This window comes from Heterodontus francisci, chromosome 15, assembly GCF_036365525.1.
Source record: "Heterodontus francisci isolate sHetFra1 chromosome 15, sHetFra1.hap1, whole genome shotgun sequence".
NCBI classification, from domain to species: Eukaryota; Metazoa; Chordata; class Chondrichthyes; order Heterodontiformes; family Heterodontidae; genus Heterodontus; species Heterodontus francisci.
This window is the reverse complement of record NC_090385.1, coordinates 86,437,795-86,463,466: the sequence shown is the minus strand read 5'-3', so window position 1 is coordinate 86,463,466 and position 25,672 is coordinate 86,437,795. Positions and strand designations below refer to the sequence as shown.

The 25,672-nt window shown below is 43.3% G+C and overlaps 1 long non-coding RNA gene across 2 annotated transcripts in view; it reads left to right on the top strand.

Annotated features, from left to right (window-relative positions):
• Positions 1-25,672, top strand: part of LOC137377938 (uncharacterized) — a 259,765-nt gene that overhangs the window by 211,460 nt on the left and 22,633 nt on the right. For both annotated transcript variants that reach the window (XR_010976523.1, XR_010976522.1), the window contains one exon: positions 19,945-20,096. This is a non-coding gene — a long non-coding RNA (uncharacterized lncRNA). The remainder of the gene's footprint in view (positions 1-19,944; positions 20,097-25,672) is intronic.

Genomic DNA, 25,672 nt, shown 5'->3' with positions numbered 1-25,672 from the left:
TGACCTGTGGGAACAGTCTCTGGCAGTCATTGGGTGCGGGGGAGGAGTGGAGGAAAGCAGGGGTGAAGCTTCAGGCTGCTATGGGGAGGGGGTGGTCGGGGCTGTGGAGGCTGAAGGTTTCCTTGTGAGTCCTGGGGGGAGCAGTCCTGCTCCTCTTGGCCCTCAAGGAGTTTAAAGCAAGCAAAGTTCTAAAACTGACCTGGGTCTCTTCTAGTCAGTTGGCTCCTCCCCTTGTGTTACGGTTGTCGGGCAAGACAGCACTACATTCTTGTTGTAGTGAGGTTAAAAATACATCATATCAGGCCTTGGCGAGGTATGGTTTTACTGGGAGCCTTATCCAATGCCTAAATCCCTGCCATAAATATTATGGATGCTGGGAATAGGGCCAGGTAGCTCAATTCTGGTATTTTAACCCCCCTCCCTGACCTGATCCTAAGAGGGTAAAATCAAGGCAAATATCTCTGTATACAGTTGCAGGTACCCATATATCTCAAAAGAAAGAAATTGGCACTATTTATTTTCATACATGTGAATGATCTATGCTGTTTACACAAGGTGAGGGGATGCAAGATATACCCACTTCATAGAGTAAGGCTTGAGAGGTGGTAGAGAGTCATGAATCAATGCGGCAGCACATTGCTCCATTACATCCAATCTCAGTGCTGTGCAAATGCACTGCACTTTACAGGGGTAGAGTTTCGTCCAAGCTCATTTTTGGGTTCAGAATTGGGGCTGCGCAGACAATGCACACCCCAACTGGGAGTCCTGAGGCAGGCCCAAAATTGAGCCCGAGGCCTCATCAATAATTTAGTCGTCTTCTCAGGCAGCTCACCTTTGATGCCCTCGGGATTTGAGTGAGGTATAGCTGAGTTTAGTATGAGGTATGAGGCAGAGACAGACACAGGATAGTACTGAACACAAAGGCTTCTCCTTTATTCTGTCTGTTTTAGTTTCACTTTGCTAGCATGTGTGTTCTACAGCAGCCTCTAGAGTACACAATGCACAATGCAATTTCAAAACACTATAACACTACATCCCTGCCCTTCTTAGTAAATGAGAGACATAGCATATTTCAATGGTTTGTTTCTAAAATTGTAAACAATAAACTTAATTGTAAATAGCCCATCTTGTAACATAGTCACTTAAGTATGGTGGGCATTTTCTCTCATGAATAGAATATCGTCTGACATCAGATGTAGTCTCATTTAAGTCATGTTCTTCATCTGAGGTGTCGATGTCAGAATCAGATTCAATGCTTGCAAGTGGTATTTCAGTGCTTTGAAGAAAGACGTTTTTCTCATTGAATGGTGGTCCATTGTCACTTCATACTATTTGAGAGATTCCAAACAAAGCAAAGATCTAGTGCAGTGTTGGGATGACTGCTTTTGTTAAAGTTGACATAACTAATTCCACGATTGGGAATCTGCTGTAACCGTCAGTGATAACAAGTAGGTGTTCACCTGTAGGCAAATATATGAAATCAACGCTGACTTCAATCCATAGTCCTGGAGGTAGGACTATGAAGAGGATCATGAAGATTTGACATTGTAGATGCCTGACATGGCAAACACTGATTGATTTTGTGCTTTACCATGTGGTCGATTCCTGTGAACCATACCTTTTCCTGAAGGAGTTGTTTAGTTTTGACTATTCCCTGGTGTCCTTCAGATGCTATATCGACAAAAGAGTCTCTCAATGAGTGTTGAATGACAATACAGTTGTTGCGTAATACATGAACAGATGTGGTTATAACAATAAGCTCATTTCAAACATTGTGAAGACCTTGTGTGTGCGTGATTTCATTTGTAGATGCTTTCTTGATCGTGTATTTCCAGTTTCGCCTTCATACACAGTTGTAAAGCTTCACTTGTTTTGTTGCTGCTTTGATGTCGGCTAGTTTTAACGACTTTGGTGTAGGATTGTGTTTATTTTATTATAGTACTGTCAGAACTTAGTTGTCATATCTTTAAGTATATCGGTTAAAATTGTAACATAACCTCAAAAGCATGATGGATAATCTCAGTCGAATGTTAGCTAGAGTTCTGTACAAGTCATGACATGCCGAGAAGTGATGAAAAGGATTAATTCAGACCATGTAAAGATCCTTTCCTTAAAAGTTGTTAGAATGTAGATAACCCCAGGGAGACTGTTAAATTTTGAATCAGTAAAGATTGTAAACATGTCTTGCCAAATAGCTGTGAAACAGGACAAGTGCATATCAATCTAGGTCATTGTTGATGAATAAACAGCAAGAAAGTACAAGTCTGGAACCCCCCTGAATGAAAATGACAATGACCTAAACAAGGCTTGAAGTACCATTATGGAAGGGCAGTTAGGTAATGACTGACCAATCAGATGAACAGAAACGGTGTTTTACCTAATATGGCACAGAACCAAGCTGGGAAAGGTATATAAAGTAAGAACTTGTAAGACCCCAAAAACGGGCATCATCGTCAAGAAGAAGACAGAAGATAGACTTCAATCAAGAGACAAGGTGCCACAGTTAACCAATTAACGCAATTGCTGATCACTGCCCTTTGCTAAGTATCACGATTTTGTGCTTATTGTGGAAACTTAATAAAGTCCGTGAAGCTTGTAAAACACCCTTGTACCCATGTGGTTTTATAGCTAGTCTCAGCTGGAAGTCCCTTTTAGATCTGCTCTCGCAACATAGACTGTAATTGTAATTGACCTAAGTCTTACAATTAAATTAAATTAAATTAAACCCCAGATCTTATATTGGCACCACATTTATGCTTATGCAGTTAAGATGTTGTTCAGCAGCCTTTTCCTCACAACTTGTAGGACCTACAGTGGGCAGCGGATGTCATGAGTTAAGCTTGCCTGGGTTAAGCTTGCCTGGCTGATACTCAACATGAAACTCATATCCTTGTAGTTTGAATATCCAACTTTCTATTCGAGTGGGTAGTTAGCTATGTGGATTGTTGAACAAGCTCACTAGTGGTCTATGATTGGTTATTAATTTAAATTCGCTTCCATATAGGTAGAGATGAAAGTGTAAGATACCCCATGTGACTGAAAGCACTTCTTTCTCTGTTTGCGAATAATGTTGCCACACAGGCATTAACAATCTGCTTGCCATCACAACGATTGGTGGGTTACCTGTCTTGTCTTTCTGTACGAGAACTGCACCTAAGCCTACCGGGCTGGCTTCCATGACTAGCCAAGTGTTTTTCCTAGGGCCAAAATAGGCATTTGTGCAACTTGCTGACAAACGTCTTTTTACCTGGTTTAGTCCATTCCCAATGGCTGGTCTCTTTTGTCACATCGTGTACGGGGCAGATAGCATAGCGAGGTCAGGAATGAAGCGACTACAGTACGTGATGAGTCCTCGCAGACTCCAGACTTCCTGCACGTTTGTAAGATCTGCACCGTTTGCAATGGCTTCACCTTTCCATGGATCAGGTGATACTCCTTCACCACTGAACGCATGACCAAAGAATTCAATTCTGCTTTCAATGAACAAGCACTAGTCCTGATTCAAGGTGAGGTTACATTCTACAAGATGTTGTACACGTGCATGTATGTGTGTCTCGAGTTCGCTTTCGGTGTGGTCATAGATGAGAATGTCATTACTGATGTTCAACGTGCCTTGAAGTACTTGATGTGCAGATTGAATCATGTGCTGAAATACCTCAGCTGCTGAGCTAACTCCAAAGTTGAGCCTCTTGTATCGGAAAAGTGTGATGTGAGTAGAGAATACAGTAAGATATCTGGATTCTTCTGCAGATTCGATTTGATGGTGACCTGCATTGAGGTCAAGTTTAGTGAAGTGATTAGCACCATTCACTTTCTCGATGATGTCATCGATTGCGGTGTCAAGTGTCTTTCTTGTTGTATGGTTTGGTTTGGTGATCGCCTATCAACACAGATTCTAATCTGGTCTTCGCTCTTTGTTTCTTGATGACTTCCATGGGTGAGACCCAAGGGGTCAGCTCATCCCCAACTTTCTCAATAATGTCAAGGTCAAGTAGGTGTTGAAGTTCATTCTCTGTCTGTTTCCTGACATGAAATGGTATTTGTTGCCATTGATGCATAACTGGGGTCACATTAGTATCTACATGCAGCTTGCATCTATCACCTTTCAGTTTGCCAATATCAGTGAAGCAATCAGCACACAGTTCGAGAATGTTTTTGTTGTGTGAAGGGGTTGCGTATGTGACTGCAATCATGTGCAGATCTGTTGCTGTGTGGAAACTGATAAGCGTGTCACATTCTCCCGATATGACATAGAATACAGCATTCATTCTAGTGCCTTTGAATGAGACTGGCATTTCAAAAGTTCCTGGAACTTTCAGCAATTTGTCACTATTGGATGGGGCAATCCCGAAGTTTATTGAATGTTTGTCTGCCATGACATTGACAGATGTTCCTGTGTCTATGAGAGCATCTATGTGCAAGCATCAATGGTCACTGTCACATGTGGCTGTTTGCTGTGTCTGAGAGAGAGGCCAAAAACATGTTCAGGGTCATCCGCCTCTACTTTGGCGACATTCCCTCACCCTTTTTGCTGTGGTATGCTTACGTGACACCCTTCTGCTGATATTGGTCTTAGTAGTTGATTTTTCTGATGTGCGACAAACACGAGCAAAGGGGTTGGGTTTTCCACAGGCTTTACACTGTTTAGCAGTAGCAGGACACTGTCGGTGTGGGTAAGCACTGCCACAGTGGAAACATTCTTTGGATAAGTCAGAACTCTGTTTGTGAGATGGCTGTTGCTGCTTTGCAGGTGGTTTCCTGGCATATGAGTGATGAATAGTGTTCACAGGAGTTGAGATTGGAGTGTGGTAGTTACTGTGACGGCACAGTGGCGCAGTGGTTAGCACCGCAGCCTCACTGCTCCAGTGACCCGGGTTCAATTCTGGGTACTGCCTGTGTGGAGTTTGCAAGTTCTCCCTGTGTTTGCGTGGGTTTCCTCCGGGTGTTCCGGTTTCCTCCCACATGCCAAAGACTTGCAGGTTGGTAGGTAAATTGGCCATTAGCAATTGCCCTTAGTGTAGGTAGGTGGTAGGGAAATATAGGGACAGGTGGGGATGTGGTAGGAATATGGGATTAGTGTAGGATTAGTATAAATGGGTGGTTGATGGTCGGCACAGACTCGGTGGGCCGAAGGGCCTGTTTCAGTGCTGTATCTCTAAACTAAACTAAACTGTTAACCTCAACTTCAGTAGCTGTGGACTCTGAGAGTGATAATGATCTTGTTAACTCCAACAACTCTGATAGCTTTCTGTCTTTCTCAAGTGCATTTCGGCGTACTTGACTGGAGAGACAACCTTCGATTATTTGTGATTTGATTTCCCATTCGACATGCTCAGCATCACCAAAGTCATATTTGGTTGCTAGTTATCTCAAACGGCTGTAATATTGGTCAATTGTCTCGTTTGCTTCTTGCTTTGTGTATCGGAATACAATGGTTTCGTATATAGTGTTTTTCTTGGGTGTGAAGTAGGTTGTCAGTGCATTTTTTGCTGAGTTATAATCATTCTGCTCAGGTGTAAGTGTCTCAAAGATATCTTCTAATTCTTTACCCCCATAGTGTAGAAGTAAGGCCTTTTTCCTTGTGTCATCTGTGATTGTGAAAGCTGCCATCGTGCCTTCAAAATGTCACAGCCACTTTTGCGGACATGGGGATACAGATGATGGCCCTGAATGTGCATCAAAAGGTGATAGATTTGGCATAGGCAATGCTATACTGATCAGCAATGCAATGATAAAGGATCTGGGAACACATTCCTTTCAGAAGAAACTTCTCTGCAGTGACCTGAGATTATATATATTATTTTGAGTGGATTATTATTTTGGAGATACGGTTTGCGAGTATTGTTATGACCGAGGCAGAGGAGTGCACTGTTTATTCTTGTTCCACTTCTCCACGGGTGACAACATATATTTATTTATTTTTCCTCTTACCGATACAGTCAATCAGAGACTCTATTTTAACCCAGAATAAAACACACCAACCAGGTTTCTTTAATAAACCATAAAATTATCAGTTTATTATAAAATGAGTTTTAACCAGAAATGAAGTAAAGCATAAACACACATTTTGAAATGTTAAAGTTCCCTTTTTGCACCTGAGCCCCTCACACTCACATACACACATATACTGGTTAATTGGAACAATAAAGGGATTTTTGTTTTTAGAGCTCTATTACAGACAAAAAAAACTTGGCCTGAATACTTGCTCATTCTTGAAGAAACAGCAGTTGAGATGTATTGTGTTCCAAAACTGGTATACAGTCTCGCCTCCGAGTACATGTTGATGGGTTACTGGGATCTTTTAGAACAGTTCTTTTCAGGCTGCTTTGAGAACTAATTTAGCAGGCTTTTCTTCAAAGACAGAAGACGAGATGAGTTGACACAGTGGACTTCTCAGGGTCTTTTAGAGATGTACTGGAAAGCTGAGCTGGGTTGTGGTCTTCTCTCCTTGGTGGTTCTCTCCCTTTTTATACAGTTCAACCCCAACTCAAAACAATTCAAAAGTGAAACTGACAACAGGAAGTCAACCTTTTGACCTCCATCAATCTTGACCTGTCACTTCTTTGTAAATAACTTCTCCAGGTGTCCAAAGTTCTCTGTTGTTTATTGAGCTGAAGGTCAGGTGGTTTCCCACAAAGGCTTTTTGTTGTTGCTGGAAGTCAAGTGGTTTCCCGGAAAGGCTTGTTTTCCTCACAAGACCTCTCAGTGCCCCTTTGAAAAACATTTCTAGGGACTTTTCTTGTGAGGCAAATGAAATAACAGACAAATGTAGACAATAGCACCCGGGTAACCCACTAAGTAAATTCAACGACGTGGTGCCTTCCTCTCTTTAACACTTCTACGGAATGCTCCCCCTGTGGCAGAGGATGAGGTGGAGGCAACCTGTTTTCCTCTGCCTCCATCTGAGATGCCCGTGACATCTGTCCTCATCTTGGAGATGACAGTGGGGGTTCCTCCACAGGCTGCCGCACCTGTGTCATTGCAGGGACTGCCTCTGTCACAGCATTTTGGCACACAGATGGCTCCTGAGTCAGATGAGGAAAGGGACCAAAGGGTGATGCCGGTGCCCTCTGAGAGATGGCCCCTTCTTCTGCCACTACGACTGTCTCTACCCTTTCCTGGCGTTTGTGGATACTGGATGCGGCCACCGATTGGAACGGAGGATCTCTGTGCCATCAGCAACACTGGACGGTCAATGCTACAGAGAGTCTCACTCTTTCTGTGCATATCAGTGCACTGCTCATGCACTCACTCAGAGGGGTGCTGTATATGGCTTTCCAAGCGGTTACCCAATCTGTCAATGGAGGAGCTCATGTGATCGAATCCCTGGGTCATGACAGAGCACATGCGCTACATGGACTCCTCCATTACCTGTCCATGGCTCCTCAAGGTCCCAGGGAAGTTCAACAAACAGGAACTTATCTGCCTCTAGTTCTCGAGGGTGGCCCTCCTTGTCTGTGACGCCCAAGGCCCAGCATTTTTGCCTAGTGAAGCATCGCTGTGTCTGTTCTCCATTCTCCGAGGTAGATTGCCCGCAGGTGACTCTGCCTCACCCTCCTCCTGTTGCTCTTGCGTACTGTGAGGTTCATCCAGTGCTCCCCTTTCTACGCTAATCTGCGTGGTGAGTGTGTCTGCACTTGGTGGAAGGTGCTGAGGTAGGATGTGCAGGTTCAGTGGATTCCCACTACTGCTGGGATGTCAGTGCTGATTGGGCAGGTCCACTTTGGCGCTGCTTTGCAACTGGTTCTTTGGGAGACACAAGAAAATGGTAATGAGAACAGGTCCTACTCAACAAGTGCCCCATCACAACCAACCCCTCAGATGACAGTGGTCTAAGATCCTTAGCTCGCATTGGGCAGGAGTCTCCTCCATGCCCTTCACCTCAATAAAAAGCTATCCAATGGCCCTGTTGCTCATGGCCTCCCATCTCACCAACCCCCACCGAATGCCTTGACGGCACCCTGGCAATCTCCAGCACTGCCTGTAGTGGGCCACTCCGCCTCCCAGTCTGGCATCTCCCACGTATTATGAGCTCTTGTCTCTTGCAGGATGAGAGGAGTAAGATCCATAAGTAGGCTTCCCTCCCTTATCTTTTCCAGCATGACATACACGTGGGTTGATGTTCGTGATGCCTCCATCTGAATGCCGCCTCATATGTAAGGGTGGTTGCGTCATAACCTGAACTTTGCAATGATTATGACCAGGAAATTTTTAAGAAGTTTCTTCCCTTTTGTGGTTTAATGTCAATCTTTTCCATTGTGTGTGCTAATAGGCAATAACACCAATGTCAGAATGAAAGCTGACCACCACAGAAAAAATTAGGTCAGTCTTGGAAGAGCCAGTATGTATCGACTTCCCCGAATTAAAGTGCAACTCTCCATTCACTGTTTGTCATGTAACTGCATCGATTCTGATTGATATACAAAGAAAAGGAAAGATCTTTAAAGTGTAGCCCCTGTTGCAACAGATGAAACTCAGAATCAATGCATACCTGGGCAATATTTGACATTGTTAGGTAGATGCCAGTGTTGTAGCTGTACTGGAACAGCTTGGCTAGGGTTACGGATAGTTCTGGAGCACAGGTCTTCAGTACTATTGCCGGAATGTTGTCAGGGCCCACAGCCTTTGCAGTATCCAGTGCCCTCAGCCGCTTCTTGATATCACGTGGAGTGAATCGGATTGGCTGAAGACTGCATCTGTGATGCTAGGGTCCTCGGCAGAAGGCTGAGATGGATCATCCACTTGGCACTTCTGGCTGAAGATGGAAGGAAATGCTTTAGCCTTGTCTTTTGCACTGATGTGCTGGGCTCCCTCATCGTTTAGGATGGGGGATATTTGTGGACCCTCCTTTTGCTGTTAGTTGTTTCACTGTCCACCACCATTCACGACTAGATGTGTCAGGACTGCAGAGATTAGATCTGATGCATTGGTTGTGGGGTCGCTTAGCCCTGTCTATTGCATGTTGCTTCCACTATTTGGCATGCAAGTAGTCCACTGACACTTCATTTTTAGGTATGCCTGGTGTTGCTCCTGGCATGCCCTCTTACACTCGTCATTGAACCTATGTCCTAACTAAGTCTTTTCCTTCAATCAAAAGGCAGATTTACTGTTCCTTGCTGTGTGCAAATTGGCTGCCGTGTTTGCCTATATAACAGTGAATGCGCTAGAAAGTAACTCATTGATGGTGAAGTACTTTGGGACATCCTGAGATTATGAAAGGCACTGTATAAATGCAAGTTATTTTTATTTATGGACTGTTTTTCTTCACTTTCATTGTCTTTTTTTCGATTGGCAAGCCTTTGTGACAATGATGAAGGGTCAATGACCTGAAACATTAATTCTGCTTCTCTCTGCACAGATGCTGCCAGACCTGCTGAGTATTTCCAGCATTCCTTGTTTTTATTTCAGATTTCCAGCATCTGCTGTATTTTGATTTTATTTGTAACAATGAATCTTCATTATTCCACACCCTCTCCATGCTTGTCACTGAAGAGATTCCCAATGGGAATTCCCACATCACAGCTTCTCTGGAGAACCAGCTGAGGAATACCAAGTAAGTTAGGCTGCACCAGAGACATTCTATACCCCAACTGCTTGTGCCTCTGGGGGCAAATGACCAGGGGGCAAGTCTGACTAACTGGTGTTACTGCCTGAAAGAAGACACTTCAGGGGGTCGACAATGTACATAGCCTGATTGGCAAGCCCCTCTAGTCCCAAAAACCACACCTGTGGAGTAACTGCAGCAAACACGCAGCTTAGCGTTGGCACAGCTAGTGACAGTCATGGTGGGCTATGGCTTCAAATCTGCCTCAAACCAAGTTCCAGGCATGTGCAAATATGACCTGGGCAAATGGTTCTGTGGCATGGCAAACAGGACCACCCTCCTTGCCATATCTTTCACAGCACCACCTCCATCTGAGCACCTCTCCGACAAGGAGTCTGGGGCTAGTCTGCTCTGCCATTAACCTGCAGACTCATGCTCCACGTTGGGTTTCCTTTCCCTCCATTTTTCTCTGTCACTTTATAGTCATCTCTCTCTCTCTCACTCTCTTTCTATTCAACTTTGGCAAAGGCTGCAAATGGCTTGAAATGCTTTCAAACCTTTCCAAAGGTTACAATTTTTTTTTGCCTCCCCACCGCCACCCCCCCCCCCCCCCCCCAATTCTGTTGTTTCCCTTTAATTGTCTGCACCCATCTTAATCTGCATTTGCGTGACCATTCTGGATAGGTTTCCACCAGTTCTTAACCATTGAGAACTGAATTATAACTGCAGATGAAAATTTTTCTCCACAAGTCTTTGTGGCAAAATATATATTTTAGTGTTTGTATTGGAATCAAAAAACAAAGCATGGAAAAGGTTGTGTTTTTTATAGGATGTGGAAGAGTGAAACCAGCTTAGAGGGGATCGAATGGCTGGAACTGGGTCGACTCGTTCACGAGCCTGTTGTTGAATTATATTTAGTATAGGTCCAAGATGGCAGTGGGGTGAAACCAATGCTGGTGGCAGAGTGGCTGGATGTTTTTTGACCACAGATGAGATTGCAACATGGGTTGAGTTTCCCCCTTCTTGCATAATGTGACATTGCCCAATCTAGTAGTCTATAATATTCAACCAAAAACACCCTATGGTGGAAGGTGTTCCAACACAGGACTAATAAGGTAGAATGCTAAATACCCATAGAGGAATTCATGATAAACAAAGCTTTGGCAGTTTCCCGTGACTCAGTAAAGACAATCAGTCATTGTTTGAAAATTGAATGGAGGTATATGTGCTTTTTTGTCATCACTAACACAGTTAACTTCTTATCAAAGGTGCAATAAAACGCATGGTGACAGTAATGCAGACACATGTTACTGTGTTTAAATGTGAACGATAAACTGTAGTTTTAAGAAGGATTTATGACACAGTGAACAGGCAGTAATTGGTCTGCTAAATGGGTCATGTGAATTGATCACAATATGGGTCCTGAAAACCTTTTAGGGAGCTACGGGTAAGGTTGCATCAGAGGAATATGATAGTGTGGAGTCTCAATCAAGGTTCTCTTGTAGGTTAATTAGTGTATAGTTTAATCTTATGAAGACGAATTCCCATATCTCATCATCTATAAATTTAAACCTACAGTGGAGCTGGCCTGGGAATTGTGGAGTGGATTGAAGAGAGAAAAAATTATTTTAAAACTTGACCCCTGTTGTGTAAAAAGCAGTCACTATGTTGGCTCAAGGTTTGTTGATAGCTGACCTGATAATTTAAAAATAAGTGCAATGTAATTACAAAACAAAAGCACTTGTAATTGCAACTAGTATTCAGCAAAAACATTCAGGGTCTTACTGAGCTCCCTGCTAAATGTTCCTAATCTTCAAAGGCAAGTGATTAAATCTCTCAAATGAGCCAGAAACAATCACTTCACTCCAGGTTTGAGGAGATTGTGATTTTTTTCCCTTGTTTTGGTCAACCTGTACCAGCAGATATGTTGGTATCTGCCAAATTCTAGCACTCTATAAGACAGCACCAACAGTTTTAGTCATGGTCACAGGGTCATGGTTTTATATTATGCTGTTGCCATGTTACTATTGACTGGGGTCCTGTACTGATTTAAGACCCTGTGAGTTACAAGACTCCATAACAATTACTTTAGATGAAGAATACTCTTTGCTGTGTGGCAAATCAAGTTTAAGCTTGAAACTACATCTTCAGTCGACAGATATGGTAATGCTTGTTTCTGCTCTGAGACTACTTTATGTTTACAACACTGAACTGTTTACAAAAATGTTTTTTTTCAGTTCTATACTATTAAGAGATACTTGTTATATGTGAAGAGATATATGATTAGTGGGGAAACAGTTAAAAATTACATCTTGATGGTGCAATGTGTTTGAAGGAAAGTTACAGAATATTTTCTATTGCAAACCATTGGAAAGAGGGGTGTGTGTTTGTTTGTGTCTAGTGGGTGAGGGGTGTCATGCCAATGTGCTTTGTTGAATGATTTTCTTTAATCCACTGACTGGAGATCTGAATATATATTTTTAAAGAAATTTAAACAAGAACAGATGAAAGATGACTTTGCTACCACTGTATCTTATATTGCAAGGTCTGTGAAGTGGAGACGAAATGTCTGCCCATCCCGGCAAGAACCAAGACCCAGGAAGTTTAAGGGAACTGCCTATTCCTTTTAGCCAGACAAAATACTCTGCTAACTATCATGCTTGAATTACTGGGTGACTTTCATGTAACAAGTCCCTCCCTGGGGGTCCGTCCTCTCTCTCTCTCTCTCTCTCCAGTCCAGCTTGCAAGCTTCGAACTCTGCCTGTTGACTGACCACCTTTGCATACTCCGGCTACAATCAGAAACCCCTTTGGAGGAAATCATCAGCATTGCTGTCTCCAAGACACCCACCGAATCAGTCATCTACCTCTTCAAACTAAAAGCCTCAGGACCACTGAATTCAGCTAGATGCCAGCTGAATCACCAAACTCCACAGATTGTATAATCCTCTTTTTTTATGAACTGTACCTCGACCAATCTGCCCTTCCCCACTCTAACCTATTTGTGTGTGTGTGAACCTCTAGTTTGTGTGCGTGAGAAAGTTGGCACGTAGTTTATTATTTTAATTCGTTCAGTTTAAGTACAATAAAGTTAACCTCGTTCTTCATTAAACTTGAGAAAATCTGTCCGATTGGTTCTCATTATGATTTTAGCAAGTAAGTAATCAAACACCTACTGAATTGGCCAGTACATCCACTTTAAGAAAGAATTAAACCTTTAGTGGTCAAACAAGAAGAGAGAAAAGAGGGAAGCCCTTTGACCCCTCCTCACCTGACCGTAACGGGGGTAATTTATTGTTTCTGTATGATGCAGTTTGCGGATGCTGTAAATACAGTCTGTAGAACTGGCCTCAATTCTTTGAGTCATTACTGAAGTAGTCCTGTATTTTTAAAAGAACTATGCCATATAAGATGTTTAGCACTTTCTTTGCTATTTGCCATGTCTTACTATTTATTTCAGGTTTCCTAGGATATTCACAGTTTCTCCAGTTCCCTGGTGATCCTTCATAAATTGAGAGATTGAAGGTGCTGGTGATGATGCCCATTAAGAGGTCAAGCAGACATTGTTATCAGAGAAACGATCTGCATTTTTATAGTTGTGTGAGCTAAAAGGGAACATTTACTATTTATCATTCACAGAATGATAGACTGATACAGCACAGAAGGAGGCCATTGGCACCCATTGTGCCTGTGCCTGCTCTTTGGTAGAGCTATCCAATTAATCCCACTCTCCTGCTCTTTCTTCACAGTCCTGCAAGTTTCTCCCTTTCAAGTATTTACCCAATTCCCTTTTGAAAGTTACTATTGAATCTGCTTCTACCACCCTTTCAGGCAGTGCATTCAGATTACAACACTCTGCACAAAGAAATACTTCCTCAATTTGCTCCTGATTCTTTTGTCAGTTACCTTTAAATCTGGGGCCCCTGGTTTCAGATCTGGTCTGTCACTGGAAACAGAGTAAAAAAGGAGAAAGTTTCAAAACCATTCATGATTTTGAATACCTCTATCAAATCTTCTCCTTCTCTGCTCTAAGGAGATCAGCCCCAACTTTTCCAGTCTCTCCACATAACTGAAGTCCCTCAACCCTGATACGATTCTAGTAAATATCTTCTGCATCCTTGCTATAGCCTTGACATCCTTCCTAAAATGTGGTGCCCAGAGCTGAACATTCCAGCTGAGGCCTAACCGATATTTTATAAAGGTTTAGCATAACTTCTTTGCTTTTGTACTCTAGCCTATTAATAAAGACAATGTTCCCATATGCTTTTTTTTTAAAACAACCTTCTCAACTTGTCCTGCCACCTTCAAAGATTTGTATACATACACCACCTCTGTTCCTGCACCACCTTTGAAATTTTATAATTTAGTTTATATTGTCTCTCCTTATTTTTCCTATCAAAATGTATCACTTTACATTTCTCTGCATTTGGATTTCAACAGACATGAATCTGCCTGTTTCAGCAGTCTCTGTCCTTCTGAAGTCTGTTACTATCCTCCTTATTGCTTCATACAATTGAGTTTCTTGTCATCTGCAAACTTTGAAATTATACCCTGTACATCCAACTGAAGTCATTAATATATATCAAAAAATGCAACAGTCTTCATACTGTCCTCTGGGGAACATCACTGTATATTTCCCTCCAGCCTGAAAAACAACCATTCACCATTGCTCTTTACTTTCTGTTCCTTAGCTAATTTTGCATTCACACTGCCACTGTCCCTTTAAACCCTTGGGCTTTAATTTTGCTAACAAATTTATGTTTGTGAAATCACAAGATAAAAATCATAAGGACACTTGCTCCATCTTAGAAAGACTTGGGTTCATGTAGTGCCTCAGGATACCCCAAAGTGCTTTACAGACGATGAAGTGCTTTTGAACTATAGTCATTGTTTTACTGTGAGAAAATCTTGGGCCCATCTTAAGTCACCCATGTTCAAAATCCTCACCGATATTCAAATTCCTTCCCTCTCTATCACACCATCAAACTCTCCCTTTGCTTCTATTACTGTCCCCAAAAGTTCATTCCTAAATGTTGATACTTCATGTGTAAAATGGATTTCCTGACCTCCGTCCTAAATTTACTTTTGGCCAACTTGAATCAATGATTCCTTGTTGGCATATAGAAATAGTGGGCTGAATTTTATTTCCACAATGTTGCTCCCGATGGCGGGCCGGAAGCTGGGGTGGGGGTGGGGAGACGCAGCCTTGGCCCTCCATTGCAATTCCATGGATGGGTAGCCAATAACTGCTTGCCTTCGGGGACACCATCCCACTAAGGGACAAGCTCCCACTTTCAGAACTGCCTACCAATCAGAAGGCTGGTAGCTGTGCAGTATCGGCAGTGGCCACTGGCAATATTGCAGGAGGCCATGCCATGCCATACCGAGGACGTTGAAAACCCCAGGAGAGGTAAGTGGGGTCAGGGTCGCCAGGGCAATTCAGGCATGCGCAGGCGACGGGGTGGGCAGGGGAAGGTAGTGATGGTGGGGGTTGTCTTCTTGGTGGGGGACCTCCAAGGGCCCTGGATTGCCCCAAAAGGCGGCACCCAATCCTAACCCAGCTAGGAGGCTGCCAGGCTTTACCTGGCAGTGTCTCCACATGGTGGCAGTCCCCTCCGTCCTCCACAAAATAGAGGTGGAGGCGGGAAGAGGCCCTCAAATGGCCTTTAATTGGCCTGGGGTGGGAATCCCCACCCAGACTAAATTGGAAGGTGACGAGCACTCCACCCCTGCCTTCCCACGCAATTTTATGGACTCCCCTGCCTCCGTTCTCGGCCTTGGGGGGGGCGGGGAGGCCCATAAAATTCAGCCCAGTATCTCTGTACCTGCTTCTCAAAATGGAAGAGAACAATTTTTCCCAGCCTCTTCTCACCAGTCAATCCCCAGTGATATAGCTCTACCTTGTTGCTGTTTCTTCTACTGTTGTAGAACATTTCACTTGAGACCGTGCCCAAATTTTGATACAGTACTGAAGTACAATAAGACCAGAACTCGGAGAAGTTCAGGATGACATCCCAATGCTATTCGCTTAGCAAGTTAACTAAGCATTTTATTTATTCTGTTGATTACTGTTGCACAAAATGATTTGTTAAAATCATTCGTCTCATTATGCCTGTCTTGATGCTATTTCTTCAACTGGATGACTACGCCAAATCTATTTATCAGCACATTACTCCTATTCCTTCGTCTTCCTCCTGAAATCCTTAACTAATTCCTTTTTAAATGATATGGGGTGAACTTTAACCTCCCCCCCCACCCCCCACCATCAAAATGGGTGGGCTGGGGTCGGGTCAGATGTTAAAATTTTTAAAATCTCAGAACTGCCTCCAACCCGCTCACTTTTGGGTATTACTGAGGTGGGTCAAGGGACGAGCATTTAATATTTTTATTTAAGTATTTTAATGAGGTTAGCAGCCTCTATTTTAACATGCTTTGCAGGTTTAGCCCTGGCAGTTGGTTTCCTTGGCCTCGGGGAAACAGTTAGTTGAAGGGAAGTGAGGGGTGCATCAGTGGTTGTAGTGTAGAGAAGCAGAAGTGCTTTTCCCCACAGCTTCCTAAACTCTCCTCTCATCAGACACCACCCCCTCCCATACAAAACCCCAAGGGTTGGCGATCGGATAGCAGTCTGCTCCAGAGTGCTTCCTGCCCAACTGGAAGCCAAGCCTGTGAAGCACGCTAACTTCCAGGCAGGTAACCTGTCAATGAGAAAAGTTGCATGCTGTGGCATTAAAACTCTACAGCATGCAGGGAAATCTGTACTTCAGGGTTTTCTGTCTGAAACTCGCCCCTCCGCCTGCCTACACATCCCTGTCCATATTATGTTCCCATTGTATCTGGATAAGTGATGAAGGTTTCTATATTTTTAATTTTGTTGCCAAACATAGTTAAATCTTTTTCAATTTCGCCCTTAACTAGCTGAATATCATTATGCTGAATATAATGTATGTACATGTCCATTTTATTTTCTTCCAATGTACAGTACCTAACTTTTGGCTGTAATCAATTTTATAGATGTATGTGCTTATAAATTTTATCCAACTCGTTATGTAGGTTCTTGCTTGCATCAGAATATTTGAGGATTGCATGAAAATTTGATCAATTTTCATTGAGTTTCTGAATCCAAATCACAATTACACAACAGAAACAGTAACTGCTCCCGCACTGGTGTATTTCACTCAGTACTACCCCTTCCTATCCCCACAACACTCTAATAATGACCCACTGTTTTCTTATCCTCTCATTGCTATCTTCTTGGTTTTTAACCTTGAATTCCCACTGCTTTAAGCTTATGTAGAAGCCTTTCATGTGGAACTTTGCTAAAGGCTTTTTAGGTATACCTTGTCATAATCTAACCCTAACATAGTCAACTTGGAATGTCTCTTCCCCAGAAAGGTTAGAGGTTGATTGGACAGGGTCTTCATCTTTTTAAGTTATGCCAATGTTGTTTACTAGGTTTAGCATCAGGCAGGCTTCTGATAATGAACTCTCTTATTTTAGTAATTGATGTGAGACTAATTGGTCTGCAGTTGCCTGTGTCTGTTTATTCACCTTCTTTTGAATATGGGGACTATGTTCACTTATTTCTGGTTTCATGGGATCTACCCAGCAATAACCATCAGCACTTCACAAATCTTGTCGCATGTTTCTCTTAGTACCCGAGGGAAAATATGGTTCATCCCGATTTGTTGTGAGCCATCTCATTGAATTCAATGAGCCTATCTGTTATCTCTGATAATGGAGGGCATGTTATGAATATATTTTCTTTCAAATACTTTGAGAGTATTCATCGAGCATATTATGGATTCATGTGTAATATCAATTTTAGCCCTGTTGGTATCCTTTTAAATTTCTCACATTATCTGACAGTCCTCTCGCTGTTAGAGCTGGAAGAATTTCTTGCTGTTACTTTTATTTGTCTTGCCCCTCACATTTCTGAAGATTTCTATATTCAGTTTGATGATTTCTCTGTAGACTTTGGACAGCTAATTTTCCTTATTTGACTTCAGTTTGTCTTGCTGATCCATTTGAGGCCATTGCATGTTTACTGATTCCCATTACATAATTATCATGTTGTTTGTTCTTTAAAATACTTGATTCATCCTCCTCCTCAGACAGGGGTTATTAAAGATGAACACCTCCACCACCCCGCCCCCCCCCCCCCCCACCCCCACCCCATCAACCCTAGTCAATCTGTTTTAAACTCTTTCCACATGCCCTTGAAATTGGCCTTCTAAAAATTGGAAGGTCTGCCTGGGTTGGATATTGATCTTCAGACGTGTTGATTCCCAAATCGAGTCAAATGGAGCATAATGGTTGCGATCTGTGAGGAAGCCAGAGCTCCCATTCCCTGCATGTTCTGAGTTACCGTTTGCAAGTTGAGAGTTGAGCTGCCTCTCAAGGTGTTCGTGCTGAACTCTGTGTTTGGTGATTATCCCCCATTAATATATCCTTCCCGTTCCCTATCTTCCTTCCTATTCTGACCTAGTGGTCTGTAAGATATCCCTAGTGTTCATTATGCTCTTTTCTGTACTAAACACATCCTGATGGTAATTAAGTAGCTTTTTGTGTTTGGGATTTTATCTAATGAGAAAGAAAATGCATCCTTACTTAAAGAAATAACTTTCACTTGCGTAACTCCCTATCAACTCCTCTGAATGTCCTGATTATGTAGAATTGGAGGAATGTTTAAGGCAAAAATTCAAACTTTGACACCTCCTTTAACCTCTAAGCCTATGAGAAAGCATCTTTTTAATATTTCACTCTTTTAGATTTGAAAATCTAATGGGTAGTTTTGGTACTGTCAACTGGGTGCAAAACTTGCTGGGAGAGCATGTTGGGAATTGGTAGGTGCGCACCGACCATTTCCTCCATCCATTAAAATGGACCTGGGATAATCACCTCTCTCTTTCTCTGGTAGTACCAGAAATCAGAATTGCCCCTCCAGAAAATTGAAGACTTTATGCAGTGATGATAGCTTAAGATGATCAGGAAATGGATAATTGTCATCCGCAGTATTTGTGTACCTCAGTTAAAGAATGGCATAACCTGTTAACTTGCATGATGAAATGGCAAACCAGTGAGGATGGAAAAGGTATTGAATGTCAGATAGTATATTGTCCTCTGATGGTTGGGTTTTGTTTTGATGTTTCCTCAATTAGTTTCTGGATCTTTGACCTTGGAACCCAAAAGTATTATTTCCTAAGGGACTCATTACCTGCCACTTCATATGACTGACGACCTGAACTGATGAACATATCATCCCATTACACCTTTACAAGTAGATGTTTTTGCTGAGACAGAGTCACTTGAACTGTGCAAATTTTAAAAATGGAATTGCTTATAATGTGCTTTTTAAAATTATTTGTAACCAATGATGCACTTTTAATTGAGAAGAAAGTTATTTAATATCCATGTAAGTAGCTGGTAAAACAGATATTTTTATATTAAAGGTGTACCCTAGCAGCCAAGGAATATAACAGTGAAAAGTTTTTTAAAAATTCTTTCATGGGATGTGGGCGTCACTGGCAAGGCCAGCATTTTTTGCCCATTCCTAACTGCCCTTGACAACTGAGTGGCTTGCTAGGCCATTTCAGAGGGCATTTAAGAGTTAACCACAACATTTTCTGGAGTCACATGTAGGCCAGACCAGGGAAGGATGGCAGATTTCCTTCCCTTAAGGACATTAGTGAACCAGATGGGTTTGAATATAATATGGTGTTTGCTTTTTGATAACATGAGTTTCTCTCTACAAATCAGATTCCAGCTTCAATTAGCTGTTCCCGGGAGACACACATATGCAATTTTGTAAAATTGTTCCATCTATCATTCACAATTTTTGAAGTGTGTGTGCACATTGATCAGGATTTTATTGACTGGGCAATACAACAACTCCGCTCCGTAATGATACCACAGCTCTGCTCTGTAACTGCAGCTGTTGTTTGAATTAAGACCAAAGGCTGCAAAATTGGACAACTCCCAAAAATGGGGATGGGATACACGACGTGTGATTAACCTCCTGTTGCATCCAATGCAGGCAACTAGATTTATCCTTACCTCTCTCCCTCCCTCTCTCCCTCTCTTTCGCTCTCTTTTGCTCGCTCTCATTCTCTCGTTCTCTTTCGCTCGCTCTCGTTCTCTCGTTCTCTTTCGCTCACTCTCGCCCTCTTGCCCTCTCGTTCTCTCGCCCTCTCGCTGTCTTTCCTTCCCTCCTCCCCTGCTCCCTCCCCCCCCGGCTCCCTCCCCCCCCCGCTCCCTCCCTGCCTCCCACCCCCGCTCGCTCTCTTTCACCACCCCCCCCTCCCACCTTACACGCTATCTCTTTCATCACCCAGGGAGCTCTCTTTTTTTGTGTCACAAACAGATTGCACAATACACACTGACGTACTTTTCTCTGTCTTGCAGGAGAATGAGGCACCTAACCAGAGGTAGCAGGAGCTAACTGGTGGGGGCAAGCATTGCTGCATGTACTAACCCATTTGGAGGAGACAGTTCTCACCATCATTAGTGCGTCCATGACTGAGACAGCGGCAGGGCTAAAACCATTGAAATTAATGGTATGTTTGTACTTAATCCCCCTTCTTACATCTCACTTACCCGTCATCCCACAATTTCTTCTGATTTGCGAGCTGCAGATGGTGTAAGTTTGTATCTCTTGTTTCCCCTGGCTCCCTCCCCTTACCACAACCCTATCCTTGTTCCTTTCTCCTTTCAGATACCCAAGAACTGCAACCTTACCAGGGCAGTGGTGGAAGAGCAAGAGGTGAAAGAGTGTGATGATGAAGAAACACTGTCACTCGCTTTCACACTGGCAGACATCAGCTCAGATATTGACCATGCATGGACTGTAGATGATAGCATAGAGGTGGAATCTGCATGTAGTGAGTAGGCTGCAGCCAGGGCAGAAGACAGGGAAAGCATGGGTACCAGCTCACTGGAAAACGAGGTCGCACACGATTTCTGCTGCAGAGAAATCAGATGAGCTCCTCTGTGCAACATCTATAGAAGAAGAAATGCAGAACTGTTTTGTGCATTGACAGGCCTGCCAGAAAGCCTGCTATCAATGTTAAGTATGGAGGAATCCAGCACCAACCTGGTGCAGGGCATTGTGCAAAGTTTGGAGTCCATCATCTCCAACATGGAAGTGGACCCAACCATAATGCAGTGTCTGATGGCTGATGTCTCAGCTTCCATTGCAGCATGAGCAGAAGACAAGGCATTCAAATCTGGGTGATGCAGAGGAAGCTCAGACTGAAACAAAAACAGAAAATGCTGTAAATACTCAGCAAGTCAGGCAGCATCTGTGGAGAGAAAAATCGAATTAACGTTTCAGGTCTGTGACCTTTCATCAGAACTGTCAAAAGTTAGAAATGTAATCAGTTTTGAGTAAGTAAGGTGGGGGGAGGGGATTGCAGGGTGGGTGGGGAAGAGAAACTAAAGGGAAGGTCTGTGATAGGGGAGGAGAGATTAAATGACCAAAGCTTTCATGGTATAAAGCCAAAGGGAGTAGTAATGGGACGAGTAAAGAATCAAAAGATGTGTAGATGTGGCTGGATGAGGTGTAAATGGCAGGATAGCAGCCATACAAACAAAAAGTAAAGGACTTAGAAAGACAAAGGGGTGGGATGGGGAGAGCTCAAACTGAAGTCATGCATTCTCAGACATTCACGGCTGTGGATGCCAGTGTTCAAAGGGCCTTGCAATCTGTTCTCCAGGCTGAGGCGCCAGCCTGGGAGAGTGGCATTGGCATTGTGGAGCACAAACCTGATGTCTTCTCTCAGGGTGACAGCATTCGTCCTCCCAATACTGCCACTCCGATAGTGCCCTTGCTGTTTCCTGTCAGACAACCAGCCCAGACTACTGAACCCCAGCTGAGATGGAGCAGTCCAAACTAAGCCTCCTAAGGCCCGAGCTGCTTAATAGCTTCCTGAAAGGCCATCTGCAGTCTCCCCCACTGAATGTCAACAGCCTTCAATCAGCCATGCTGCAGTCAGAGTAGCATTACATAGCGGCACGAGGACAGGCAAAGGCACATGGAAAACAAGGTAATAAAATGTCCCAAGGTGCTTCACTGGAGCATTATAAAACAAAATAGGTCACCAAGCCACAGAAAAAGATATTGGGTCAGAAAACCAAAATCTTGGTCAAAGAGGGAGGTCTTAAGAAGTGTCTTAAAGGAGGAAAGCGATGTCGAGGTGCAGAGGGGTTTAGGGAGGAAATTCCAGAGCTTGGGTCCTAGGCAACTGAAGGCACCACCACCAATGATGGAGCGATTGAAATTAGGGATGCTCAAGAGGCCAGAATTAGATGAGTACAGGAATCTCATAGGATTGTGTGGCTGGAGGAAATTACAGAGATAGAGAGCGGCAAGGTCATGGAGGGATTTGAAAACAAGGATGAGAATTTTAAAATCAAGATGTTGCTTGACTGGGAGCCAATGTAGGTCAGCAAGCACAGGAGTGATAGGGGAATGGGGCTTGGTGTGAGTTAGGACATGGGCAGCAGATTTTAGATGACCTCAAGTTTACCAAAGAGAGAATGTGGGAGACCAGCCTGGACTGTGTTGAAGTAGTCAAGTCTAGAGGTAACAAAGGCATGAATGAGGGTTTTTGCAGAAGATGAGATGAGACGAGGCGAAGTCGAGCGATGTTACAGAGGTGGAAATAGGCAGTTTTAGTGATGCTGCAAATATGTGGTCGGAAGCTCAGCTTGGGGTCAAATATAACACCAAGGTTGTGAACCATCTGGTTTAGTCTCAGACAGTTCCCAGGGAGAGGGATGGAATCAGTAGCTAATGGGGACTGAAAGCAATGGCTTCAGTCTTCCCAACATATAATTGGAGGAAATTTCTGCTCATACAGCACTGGATGTCCGATGAGCAGTCTGATAATTTAGCAATAGTGGAGGAGTCAAGAGAGGTGGTGGTGAGGTAGAGCTGGATGTCATCAGCGTGCATGTGAAAACTAAGGCTGTGTTTTTGGACAATGTCACTGAAGGACAGCATGTAGATGAGAAATTGGAGGGGGCCAAGGATAGATCTTTGAGTGAAACCAAAAGTAATGGTGCAGGAACAGGAAGAAAAGCCATTCCAAATGATTCTGTGGCTCGATAAGAATGGAACTAGGCAAGAGCATTGAAGGAGGATAGTGTGGTTGATGGTGTCAAAGGCTGCAGACAGGTTAGAAGGATGAGGAGGGATATTTTACCTTTGTCACAGTCACTTAGAATGTCATTTGTGTCCTTGATAAGAGCTGTTTCGGTACTGAGAGAGGGGCGGTAACCTGATTGGAGAGATTCAAACATGGAGTTCCGAGAAAGATGGACATGGATTTGGGAGGTGATGACTTTTAAGGACTTTGGAGAGGAAAGGGAGGTTGGAGATGGGGTGGTAGTTTGCAATGACTGTGAGGTTCAAGGGTTGGTTATTTTGAGGATGATGGCTGATTTAAAGATGAAAGGGACAACACCTGGAGAGAGAGAACTGTTAACAATATCAGCTAACGTGGGGACCAGGAGGGGATGTTAGGTGATCTGCAGTTTAGTGAGGATAGGGTCAAGAGAGCAGGAGGTGGGTCTCATGGCCGAGATAAGTTCAGAGAGAGCATGAGGGGAATTGGAGAAAAGCTATGTGAGTTCAGGGCTAGGGTAGGGCAGGGGAGATCTATAGCAGAAGTTTGGCCTTGTGGACTCATGGAAGGAAGAGATGTGGCAGAAGTAGCTGATTGATTAGTGGAAGAAGTCCATGAACTCCTCGCACTTATTGTTGGAGGTGAGGGTGGAGGAGACAGGGGAGAGGTGTTTAAGAAGACCATTTGCAGTAGAGAAAAGAAGCTGGGGTTATCTTTGCATTCCAGGATGATGCTGGAATAGTGAGCAGTTTTAGAAGATGAGAGCAGGACCTGATAGTGTTTTATGTGGCCGAGTCAGATCTGGCAGTGGATGGCTAAACCAGTCGTTTGCCATATCCTTTCAACTCTACATTTCTTGGACTTAAGGGAGTGGAGATGAGGCCATACCAGGGGAACGGCCAGCGTGTGAGAAAGTAATATTGCGGATGAGGGCATCAGAGGTGGAGGTGAAGGTGAGGTAGTGCAAATCAGTAGCTGTAGAAATGCCATGGCAAACAGAGGGCCAAAGGCTAGACATTTGGCATTTTGAAAATGTCGTCATTAGTGAATTGAGGGTAATTTTTTCCAGGGGTGGATACAGCAGGAAGCAGGGTTGGGATGCGAAGGTAATGCACAAGGGTAATTAATTGATGTTTGTTTGAAATATGGCATTGTTTGATTCATAAATTTGGTTTGGAATGTTTCTTTCGTGTTGGCTTTTACTTTTGCATTGTGGCCAAGTGGACATTGTGATGATCAGTAATACAGGGAAGGTAAGGTGTTGCTGAATGGGTAATTGGGTTGCTATTGGTGAGTTGATCAGGGACAGCTCTTCCAGAATGGGACTGTGTTGTTTGGATCCTCCTCAGCTGCTCACCATGTCGCTGGTGGTAAGGGCTGTGCTCTCATGATGGAACAATTATGCAGCATGCAGCAGACCACCACAAATCTTGACAGTCCTGTCGAGTATTGCAGGGCTCCAACAGAGCAGTCCAGGCAGCCGACAAACCAGGCACTACAGAGCTGAATTTCCTGGCCAAGCTCTTCAAAACTGGGTAAACCCTTTTGAACAAGACCACAGAAATCAAACTGATCTGGGCGGGAGCCAAGTCATGTCTTTGTTTTAACAAATACTCTTATGTTAACAGTCAAGGTGATAATTGTGCAGAATAATGAGGCATTTAAGCAGTTCATTGCACCGTTAAAGCTATTAATTAGTTCTGAAAAATGTGTTCAAGAATCATTGCTTCCCTCTAAATATATTTGCCTAATTTGTTGCTTCAGAAAACTGTTATTAATGGGCAAATAATCTTGCTTTACCATTATTGTAATTCATCTTGTTTACAAAGGCATTCCAAATAGTTGCATTTTTTTAAAAAGGTGCAGCAATCACAGTTGGTCAGCTCAAATCACCTCTTTAAATTTCCCCTCTAACTCTTGCTTTTTAAGGATGTTAACTCTCTAATCAATAGATACAGAGAACTAAGATTAACATTTACATAACAACAAATCACTGGAATCTGAGAGCTTCACAGGAGGAGAGCTGGATCCTGACATGAAAAGATCAACAGATTGGGTTAAGTCATAAATATTTAGGGTGGTAGGGAAAGAATTCCAGAGGATTTCCTTTATTAGCTGAGACAGAGTATAAGAGCAGCGAGATTATGCTAGAACTGTATAAAGCGCTAGTTAGATCACAGCTGGAGTGTTGCGTACAGTTCTGGACACTGCATTACAGGAAGGATGTGATCGCACTGGAGAGAGTACAAAGAAGACTTACAAAGATGTTGCCAGGAATGAAGAACTTTAGCTTTGAGGAAAGAATGCATAGGCTGGGGTTGTTTTCTTTGGAAAAGAAGAACCCGAGAATAGATTTAATTGAGGTGTATAAAATTGAGGGGCCTCGATAAAGTGGATAGGAAGGACCTATTTCCATTAGTAGAGTCGTCAATAACCAGGAGGCATAAACTTAAAGTAATTGGTTGAAGGATTAGATTAGGAGTTGATTAATTTTTTTCACTGAGGGTGGTGGGGGTCTGGAACTCACTGCCTGAAAGGGTGGTAGAGGCAAAAACCCTCATCGCATTTAAAAAATACTTGGATATGTACTTGAACTGCCGTAACCTACAGGGATATGGACCAACAGCTGCAAAGTGGGATTCGACTGGATAGCTGTTTCTCAGCTGGCCCAATGTGATGGGCTGAAAGGCCGACTCAAAAATATTTTGTTTCTATGCGAGTAGCAGAAAGGATCCTCTTCAATGGTGGAGAGCAGAGAATGAGCAATGATCTTGGGTTGGAGGACTGAAGGATAAGGGTAAGAATTACATCTAGGAATGACAGGTCAGATGGGTAGCATAAAGGCAATGGAAATGAGAACAACGGTTTGTTGGGTTGCAGGAAACTAATGTTTTGTTTTTGGTAAAGCTGGTGTGATGGTGTATAAGAAAAGTCCAGAATGCATGGCCTACCTGGAAGTTATGATCCAGGACTCCTCCGGGGGCGGGGGGGGGGGGGTGCTTAAG